The sequence below is a fragment of the Sparus aurata genome, chromosome 2, assembly GCF_900880675.1.
Source record: "Sparus aurata chromosome 2, fSpaAur1.1, whole genome shotgun sequence".
In the NCBI taxonomy this organism is placed as follows: domain Eukaryota; kingdom Metazoa; phylum Chordata; class Actinopteri; order Spariformes; family Sparidae; genus Sparus; species Sparus aurata.
In genome coordinates this window covers 3,390,916-3,400,146 of record NC_044188.1, presented here as the reverse complement: position 1 = coordinate 3,400,146, position 9,231 = coordinate 3,390,916, and positions in this window count along the sequence as shown.

Sequence of the window (9,231 nt, the reverse complement as noted above, 5' to 3'; positions counted from 1 at the left end):
AGAAAAACTGAATACAAAGAAAGAAACAAATATTAATAAGTTAAATAGGATTCCAGTTTGTTCCCTGCACATTAATTTGCTTGACGATATATTTAAAACCAACATTTCTGACTCTGTTGTATATTTTGTTGACTTGTGTATTTATGTTATCGCAGATATTTCCAACAAAGTTCAAAGCAGAGAATCTGTGAGTTTATTCAAGGTAACCGTCACAATAACTTCCAGGAGAGAGTCAGAGGAAGGAAGGAAGGAAGGAAGGAAGGAAGGAAGGAAGGAAGGAAGTCAGCGAACGTGACTAAACATCACGCGAATAAATCTTCAGCGTTATTTTTAAGCAAAGATAGATTTTGATCTGTAACTGTCGGTGTTTAAAGAAGACGACAACAACTCCCATGATCCCACGCTACTTTTGTTAAAATGGATGTGCAGTCGTCTGTGTGTTGTTCGTTAAAGTACGCAAGTCGTCCAAACTCTGAATACGACCGACTCCCTCTGACCTCTGACCTCTGTCACACCACAGACACTCAGGCCTTCACATTAATGTCACAAACATTTTGGGAGCTCTTCAGTGTTTCTGTCTCTTTGGTCCAGTCCGTTTCTGTCTGACTACGATCAAAAATGTACGTTAGCTGTTTACCCGAGCGTGTTTCTATAGATCCTCTTCTATAGATCCTCGTCTATAGATCCTCTTCTATAGATCCTCCTCTATAGATCCTCGTCTATAGATCCTCGTCTATAGATCCTCGTCTATAGATCCTCGTCTATAGATCCTCGTCTATAGATCCTCTCTGCGTCTGTCCTTCAGGCTCGTCTCTGTGCAGTGACCCCGTCCACAGGGGATCGTCTGAGAAATGACCCTCTGTTCTCTGCTGATGTCTGGTATGTGTAAATATCCGTCTTCAAGTGAGAACAGTCAGAGATTCAAATACCAGAGAGGTTGTGTGTGTGTGTGTGTGTGTGTGTGTGTGTGTGTTTCCTGTCGAGCTGCTCCTCCGTCACTTCAGACCAACTTTAAAGATGGTGTGTGATATTGGAACATCAGACACGCCCTCACTGCGTCTGACTTCCTGTTCCTGTCTCTCTTTCACCTCTCAGGAGCATCAAAGTGTTATAATAAACTCTTTTGTGTTGCATTTTATCTTTCTTTTTTTTTTTTTCTGTTTGCTCACTGAAATTACAAACAACGAGAAAACTAAACGCACCCTGACTCTTACGTTAACTAGTTTGTCCGTGCAGAGGCTCGTTTGTTTCTGAAATATCTGCCGGGTGGAGGAGATTAAATCTGGTTGTAGCCGTCGCAGCAGCTTCTTTTATCCGGATATTGTGTCTTTATTACAGAAGATAGTCAACAGAACTCGCTGCAGACGGACTGTTTCTTCAGTGGAGCAAATCAAATCAGGCACAAACAAATTCTCAAAACCAAAAGACCAAAAGTTTCTTCATTTTATCTTGAGTTTCTGCAATTTGGATGAACCAGCTCCTTAAAATCCTGTGTTGTCTGCTCGGAACAATATCAATAAATAACATTATTTACACATTTAATTCCTAAAAAAGCCATCTACCCCTCAACATCACTGCGTCTCCTGTGTTTGCTGACCAGGATTTGCTTCCAAACTGTTTCTGATGCTTCTTAAAAATCAGATTTTCAATGAGCTCAGAGAAAATGTCAGTGTCATCATTCATCTGCAGCAACAGGAAGTAAAACAACAAATGTAAAATATTGTTGTCACTTGATAAATGTGAGAATGTGTAACTCACACACATTAAAACAGTAATTATAAGAGTAACTGTGCCTCATCGTTCTCATCAGCACCGCCTGTGGAAACACCACCAGCTACAATCAGGACTCTTTGTTCAGCCCCTCTGTGAAAAAAAAAACATAAAAACAGTCCATTCATAAGTAGCTCGGTTCTGCTAATGAGCCCGGACTCACAGTGTAATTATGAGTCAGAGCTGCAGCGACCAATCACAGAGCTGCTAGTAGCAGCGCTGCACTAGATGGCATCACATGACAACCTCACACAGCTGAGAGGAGGTGCTGCTGCAGGCCGAGGTGACGCTAATCCAGCAGGACAGCCTGAGTATGACCTACTTCTGTAGGTGTCTGCTGCAGGCAGGACGGTCACCCAGCACCAGGCCCGGCCCGGCAGATGTAATGGATGACACCGCAGCAGCTCTCTGTTTTATGAGTGTCAGTCCTCTGGGTCAGCGGCTCGCTAATGGTTTTGGATCGTGACCTCTTGATGTTCACAGGCTGGACCTGAATCATTTAACAAAGATTGATTTCCTCTTCAGGTGGTTTCATTTTTACAACTGATTAAACACCTTCAGGCCCCGCGTGACCTCCCAGTGCTCACAGTTACGACCCTCAGAGAAACTACTTTATGTTATAACATGTTGTTTAAGTCATCACAGTTAATATAAACCTGTTACTATCATCTTTCATGGAGATTTGAAAAGAAAACATGACTTTAATGCTCAGTGTGTTTAGTATCAGGAGGATCTATTGGCTAAAAACAGAAATATAATATCTATAATCATGTTTTTGTTGGTGTGTAATCACCTGAATCTAAGAATGTTACCTTAGAGATCAGCCTTTATATCTAAAGAGAGAGCAGGTCATCTTCTGTGGACGCTGCCATGTTTCTACAGCAGCCCAGGAAGGACAAAATAAACACTGATGCACGTTTTTAGCAGGCAGAGGCAGATTGAGGGATGTTGAGTTGGTTAATCTGCAACCTCATTACTTGATGCCACTTAATCCAACACACTGGCTCCTAGCAACAGGATGTGCTAGTTCATAGTTTATAATATATTCATGGAGCGAATGGTGAACTGGCCCTTTAAGACAGATATGTGTGAGTTGCCCTACAAAATAAAATCATCTTAAATCAGGAGAATTCAAAACTTTACAGCTGTTAACATCAAAGTTTTCTCCATTCTGCGGGCTGATTCACATCTAACAGATATTTGCTCGTTTGTCTGCAGAAATTTCCTCACTTTAATATTTAAATGTCGTCAGATTCTGTTTCGCTCCAGTTTGTCGGACTTTAAATATTTCAGATGTATAACGTGTCATTGTTTCAAGCAGCTCACGTTCAAATATGACATGAATATTCATGAGCTGTCTGGACCTATAGAAGCTAGTGGAGGCAGGTGTGTCAACACACACACTCACACACACACTCACACACACCGCGGAGCGAGGGGAGGCTCCTTCAAAATAAAATGTCAGAACTTCGGAGGAGGAGGAAACTGCATTTTCTTTTCTCTTTTTTTGTGCAAATCCATAATACAAGATAGAAGTCTTGATGATTCAATAGTTGATAAAAAATATATGTTGTTAAAACCATATATTTGATTTTAAAAAAGTGAAATTAATCATAGTGATTCCTGTAAAAGAGAAATGAATATTAATGGGAGTTTGTTTTGTCGTTTCCAACGCGACGACGCGCGTGTTTTACTTTGAAAGGTCGGACCGGACGCGCGGCGGCCCGGTGCGGGCGGCTTGTCGGCCCGCTGCAGCCTGTAGGAGCGGCCGGTTCCTCCCAGCAGCCTCTCAGTTCGCAGGCAGAGCTTTTCTTCTCACAGCAGCAGCAGCGGGGTTTTCTGCCTGCACACGCCGGATATTCATCACATTAAAAAACAGCCTGCCTGCTGAAAGCGACAGAACCGGACTCGTCCCGGGTCGTGAATCCCGTCCCACCTTCTCATCCGGACCGTCGTTGTTTTTTTTCCCCCCCAGTTTTATTTCTTATCTTCGGACGCTCTCCTGCTGACAGTTGGTCTGTGGCGCACTCAGGTTTTCTTGTGCTGACATGGTAGATTATCACGCTGCTAATAACCAGAGCTCGACCGGCGGGGTCCAAACCTACATGGAGCAAGAGAATGACTGGGACCGGGACCTGCTGCTGGACCCGGCCTGGGAGAAACAGCAGAGGAAGGTGAGTGAAGCGAAGTCTGGGCCCAGCTGGGCCGAGTGGAGCCGGGCTGAGAGGAGGAGGAGGAGGAGGAGGCGGCGGGCTGAAAGAAAATGGCAGGGGAGGGATGAGATGGGGAGTGGAGGTCAGGGACCGAGTGCGGGCCTCCGTCAGCCCCGCAGCTGCTCCCGCTGCCCCACTTTCCACCAACCATTTTCTCCTCCGTGCCCCGCTCTCCTCTCAGCTCGTCCCCAGGCTCCCCTCAATGTCAAGCTGCTCCTTCCTCCCCTCTGCTCCTTCCTCCCCTCTGCTCCTTCCTCTCTCTGAATGTTTGAACTATGCGCTTCTGTTTTTTTTTTGTTCCCGGCACTTTTTCCTCTCCGGGCGGAAACAGGGCGCCACATTGTTGCAAGAATCAAACATTGTGAATGTGCAGGTCTGAGAGCAGCACAGAGAGAGGGAGAGAGAGGGAGAGGGGGTGCTGGTGCTGGTTCTGGTCGGGTTATCTGACCCACTTGTGTGGCTGCTCGGCTGCTCGGAGGCCGATGAGACCGCTGCTCACTATACAGGAAGCAGAGCGGACCGATACGGTTCTGCTGAGGGCCGATATGTAGACGGTTCTGCTGTGATTCATCGGGTCCACCTCCCATCACGTGTGTTCTGATCCATTTATATCTCAGGTCCTGCAGCAGCTATTTAAAACCTTTTTAGACTCGGGACAGTTTTATGTAAAGCGGCTGTAAAACCAGAATCACGGCCGAGAGGTAACATCACCGCAGCTTTGCATGACACCGACCCGCTCGTCTGACGGGTCAGGTGACGGTGCTACACCTGTGAGCTGAATGCACAGGTGATTGTTACATGTGGTGCATTCTGGGATGTTACAGGTTCCTGCAGCCATGCACGCCCACTCGCTGTGCTGCGGAGTTTTAGCCACAGAAATATTCTGCAGAACTGTTTGGACACGTCGGCAGATCGTCGCACATCAGGTCCTGCGTCCACGCTGGTCGTTACACCCGTCTGTGCCTGCGTTAGCATCCAAATAAGTATATTACCCATCAGCCCCCAAATCAGCAGGCTGTAACCTTCACACAGCGCTGTACGTTTATTTATTCAAACACACCCACTCCAGCTTCTCCTCGTCCTCTCGTTCTCCTCGTGTTGAGTAACAATCGGTGCTCGTGTTTCTCCCACCTGTGTCCGTTTTCCCTCAAGGATGGCAGAGAACGCCGTCCACTAATGTTCACTCTTAAACGTTACGGAAAACAACAACGACGACGACGACTACCTGAGCTCGCAGCCTAGACGCTGAAATTGGCGGGTTACCCTATAATCTGGTCCCCAACAGCACCAACCCAAACAAGCCAACAGCTGTTTCCTTCCTTTTTACGGGGATTTAGGCGTTCTGGTGCCAGCGCTCGCCTCCCTGCGCGCAAAACAGGTTCCCACCGACATGATTGTGCAGGCTGCATCCTTCAGAGACGACTGTGATTTGGTTTAAAGGGAGACGAACGAGGAGGAGAACTGGTGCAGTCAGTCAGTTTTCCACAGATCTGCCAATGTGAGACTAGATTAAGGTGACCTTGTTCTTTTTTTTTTTTTGTACCCTCCGTTCCCCCTCGCTACACTCAATAATCACGTCTCTACTAGAAGAAATGTGTCAAAGCGCTCGGCCCTTTTTTCAGATACAGCTGAAAATGGAGGATGCGCTCGCGATCCTGATGGTGGAAGTTCCATCATGGCGACCCTCGTGACCACACGGACTCATAACAGGACACTAAATCTCTCTCTCGTCAGTTCTTGTACCCTCCGAGCCGCCATCGGGGAGCGGAGCGGCCGCGTAATAAAGGACGATTTGAAGAATCATTGCTTAACTGTGTGGAATGATTGCGAGGGTGTGTTTCCATGTGTGTGCAGCGCTAACCAGACTACGCACCCTCTCTTCTCCTCCAGCTAGCCAGATGACTGGCATACCTTCCAGTGGTGTGACAGCATGCCGAGCATTGACTCGTGCATTTTTATTAGGCCACTCGGCACTATAGCCGTCAACATCAGACATTCCTCGCAGCTGATTTGCGTCGAAACCTGGCGGGTCCAGTCCTTCACCGCTGGTTAGTCGACTGTGTGGACTCTGTGTGTGTGTTTGTCTCGAGATCACAACGGGTCAAAGTTTCTTCAAATCTCACCTAGCAATCATTAACAGAGCGAGGCTTGTTGTGCAAACCTGGGCCGAGGTCCACTCCTGAGTCTTCACTCAGCAGCGGAGGGCCGGCGTGTGATTGGTTGATTGGGCGCAGTGCGGGCCGGGGACGCCGAGCTGTGCCGGCCCCCGGTGAGGCGGGAGGGAACCGAGGGCAAATTCCTGCGGTGTATTCACGCTCGCTGTGCCAGTTTTATTGCGCAAAAGCGAGCAAGCGCCTCCCGCAGGAATATGGAGAGAGTCGTGGATTTAATGAGTGTGGGAATGGTTAGAGAGCGAGGCGCGAGTCCGTAAGGTCAGAACCAGAAGCGGCTGGTCAGGTGCCGAGTTTTCCGTCATGCTGACTCTACACATTTGCCGTGTTGAGTAATACAAGAGGGGGAACAGACGGCGATGGGCAGGATTTATTTTGAGCATTCTTGCCTTTATTTGGCGTCCACAGCGGAGGCAGAGAGACAGGAAGCAGTGAGGTGGACGTGTGACGGTCGGATCAGAACCTGAACACTTCAGTTTGCACTTTGGGCAAAACAGGACGTTTAAATGACGTCATCTGACATTTTAGAGTCCAAACAATTTATCGATTAATCAAGAAAACCATTCTTAGTTCCAGCCCAATTTTAAAAGAAGACGTTTGGCAGAATTCAGGCTTTTACTTAATTTGTTCCATTTGAATAAAATTCAGTTTCCCACACTCGTACAGCGTGACTGCGCTCCTCTGGCAGGAGCAGAGGTCTGTCCTTACAGCTTGTTTCCAGTTGTCCATTCCATGCGTGGAGCAGCATTTCTCAACACCCCAGAGAACCTGGCCCGGGCCCAGCCGAGTCCAGCTCGCTGCAGTTTGTTACAGGCGAAGCTCCTCCGCCTCACAAACATGTTATTAAGTCTTTCTCACCGCTCTCAGGTCGGGCCACACGTTGAAACATGTCAAAGTACGCAGTGACGCCACCAGAGGTTTTATTGTAACCCTCAGCAGTGTGGCAGGCGGCGCAGCGACAGTTAGGCTGCACATATTTCTCATGCAGGGCGAAAGTACAGCGAGGTGGGTGGATGAGCTAACAAGGAAACGCAGTAAAGTACACAAGCCAAAGGGCCCGGAGCGCTGACTGATCGCTCCTATTTGTCGAGGTGATGTTCTCTATGAATCGGACTAATAAGCAAACTTGTCCCCGTGTCGTGATGCAGATGTTCAGTTGAATCACGTAAAAAAAAAATGAGATTAATGCGACTGTGAATCAGCCGACGTACGCACGCAAATCCAAACAGATGTGCTGCTGAAAGTTGACAGAGGAAATGTACGTCTGGATTCACGTCAGAGTTACGAAGCTGATGTCAGGAGTGTGTCGCGCTGACGGCGAAGCGCCCGCCGTCATAAATCAGCCGTGGTCACAGACTCTGATGTTTATCTGTCTTCATTTTCCTGCACTGACAGCCGTCTCCATCCATCACTCTGTTTGCACACAGCTGATTGGAGCTGGACTCGCAGCTGAACACACGTTGCAGTCAACAGCTGGAAACGATGGAAAAATGGGAAGGTAGTCAGAATATTTGGACGTAACTTCATTTTCCTTTTTCTTTTACACGACTTGTGCTGAATCAGCCTCATTTTTGTCCGATCACACACTTTGTTTCTCGTCCTCCAACTCCAAAACCCAAAGATTTCTCACAAGAAGCCGGGAGAGGCATTTAATTTTTTCACATCCTTGCTTGAATAATGGCCGAAACCATTAGTTGATTATCGGACGATCAGCTCGTGATGACTCGATTAATCGCTGCAGCTGTGGTCGGTGCAGATGTGTCCTCCAGCAGACTTGCACACAACACAAACTGATCTTTTTCCAAGGTGGGCAGCTGGACACAATGTTAGTTTGTTCTTCTTGCCGCCCACTTTCACATGCTTTCTGTGTGACTGGCTGGCAGCAGGCGGCAGGCGGAGCCGGTTCAGACGGGCCCGGGTTGGCTCAGGACGAGCTGCGAGTGACATTTTGTCGGGACGGACGGATCGAACAATGCAAACGGCTTTCTCTAAGATCTGGTGACATGATAAGCTTCTCTCTCCCTGCTCCGCATCAACGTTTAAGGGGACCGAGGGAGGCTGACAGCTCGCTAAACAACAATAGACAATGCTCCGTTTGTGGGGAAGTGAAGGAGCAGACGCTTTGATTGGCTGTCTGTGTTTGTGGTGCGCGTGTGATTGGCTGTTGCAGTGCAGCAGGACCGACCTGACTCGGGTGTGGCGGGTACAAGAGGAGTCCACTCCGCTGCTGAATGAAGGAGCAGATGTGAATGTTTACCTGTAATGTAGTTACGTCTGCGTTATCAGCCTCGGCGTTGCGTTTTACGTGAAGCTTCGTCTGCAGACACAAGCTCACACACCTGAATATAAACGTGGTCGTTCTCCACATGTGTTCTCAGTTTATTGTAATAAATCACGTGTGAGTTGGAGCCATCGGCATGCTGGATGAGGAGCTCGTGCCACAAAGATCCATCTCTAACGTAGTTTTGTGTTTTAAGATGCTAATGGAGAAACGTGAAGTGCAGCTGAAGTCTACAGGGGATCAGTTTTCTGATCCACTTGCACTTCCAGAAGCTCTTCCTGACGTATTCGCACGTAGAGACGTAACTTGTTGTTCTTGTAACCGTGGACGAGTGAAGTGCTTTTTAGGGAGGTGAGATAATGGAAAGTGTAGCCGCTGGTCATCCCCTCGGTGCCAGCTGATTCCAGGTCAGCTGTGGGAAAGCCCTCCGCCTCAGCTGAGCGCGATCCAGAATCAGCTTGTGGACCTAAACAACGAAGCAGTCAGTGAAGCAGGCAGCCAGCGAGGGGACAGAGCAGAGAGGAATGTAACCCCTCGCTGTCTCCCCCCGTCTCTCTCTCTCTGTTCTGCCATTGGCGGCGGTGAGAGAGCATGCAGGGGGAAACATTCCTTTGGTGGCCCATTATAGCCCGCTAGGCCGGTGGGAGGGGGCTTTTTTTTTTTTTACTGACGGGGGGCGGGGTATCCTGTTTTCTACCCGACAGGAAAAAAAAGAGTTGGGGGTTTTGCAGGATTGCAGATGTGGCCTGTGTGGTGGAGTCCAGAGGGAGAATCCTCCTCGGGGGCTGAGGGTGTT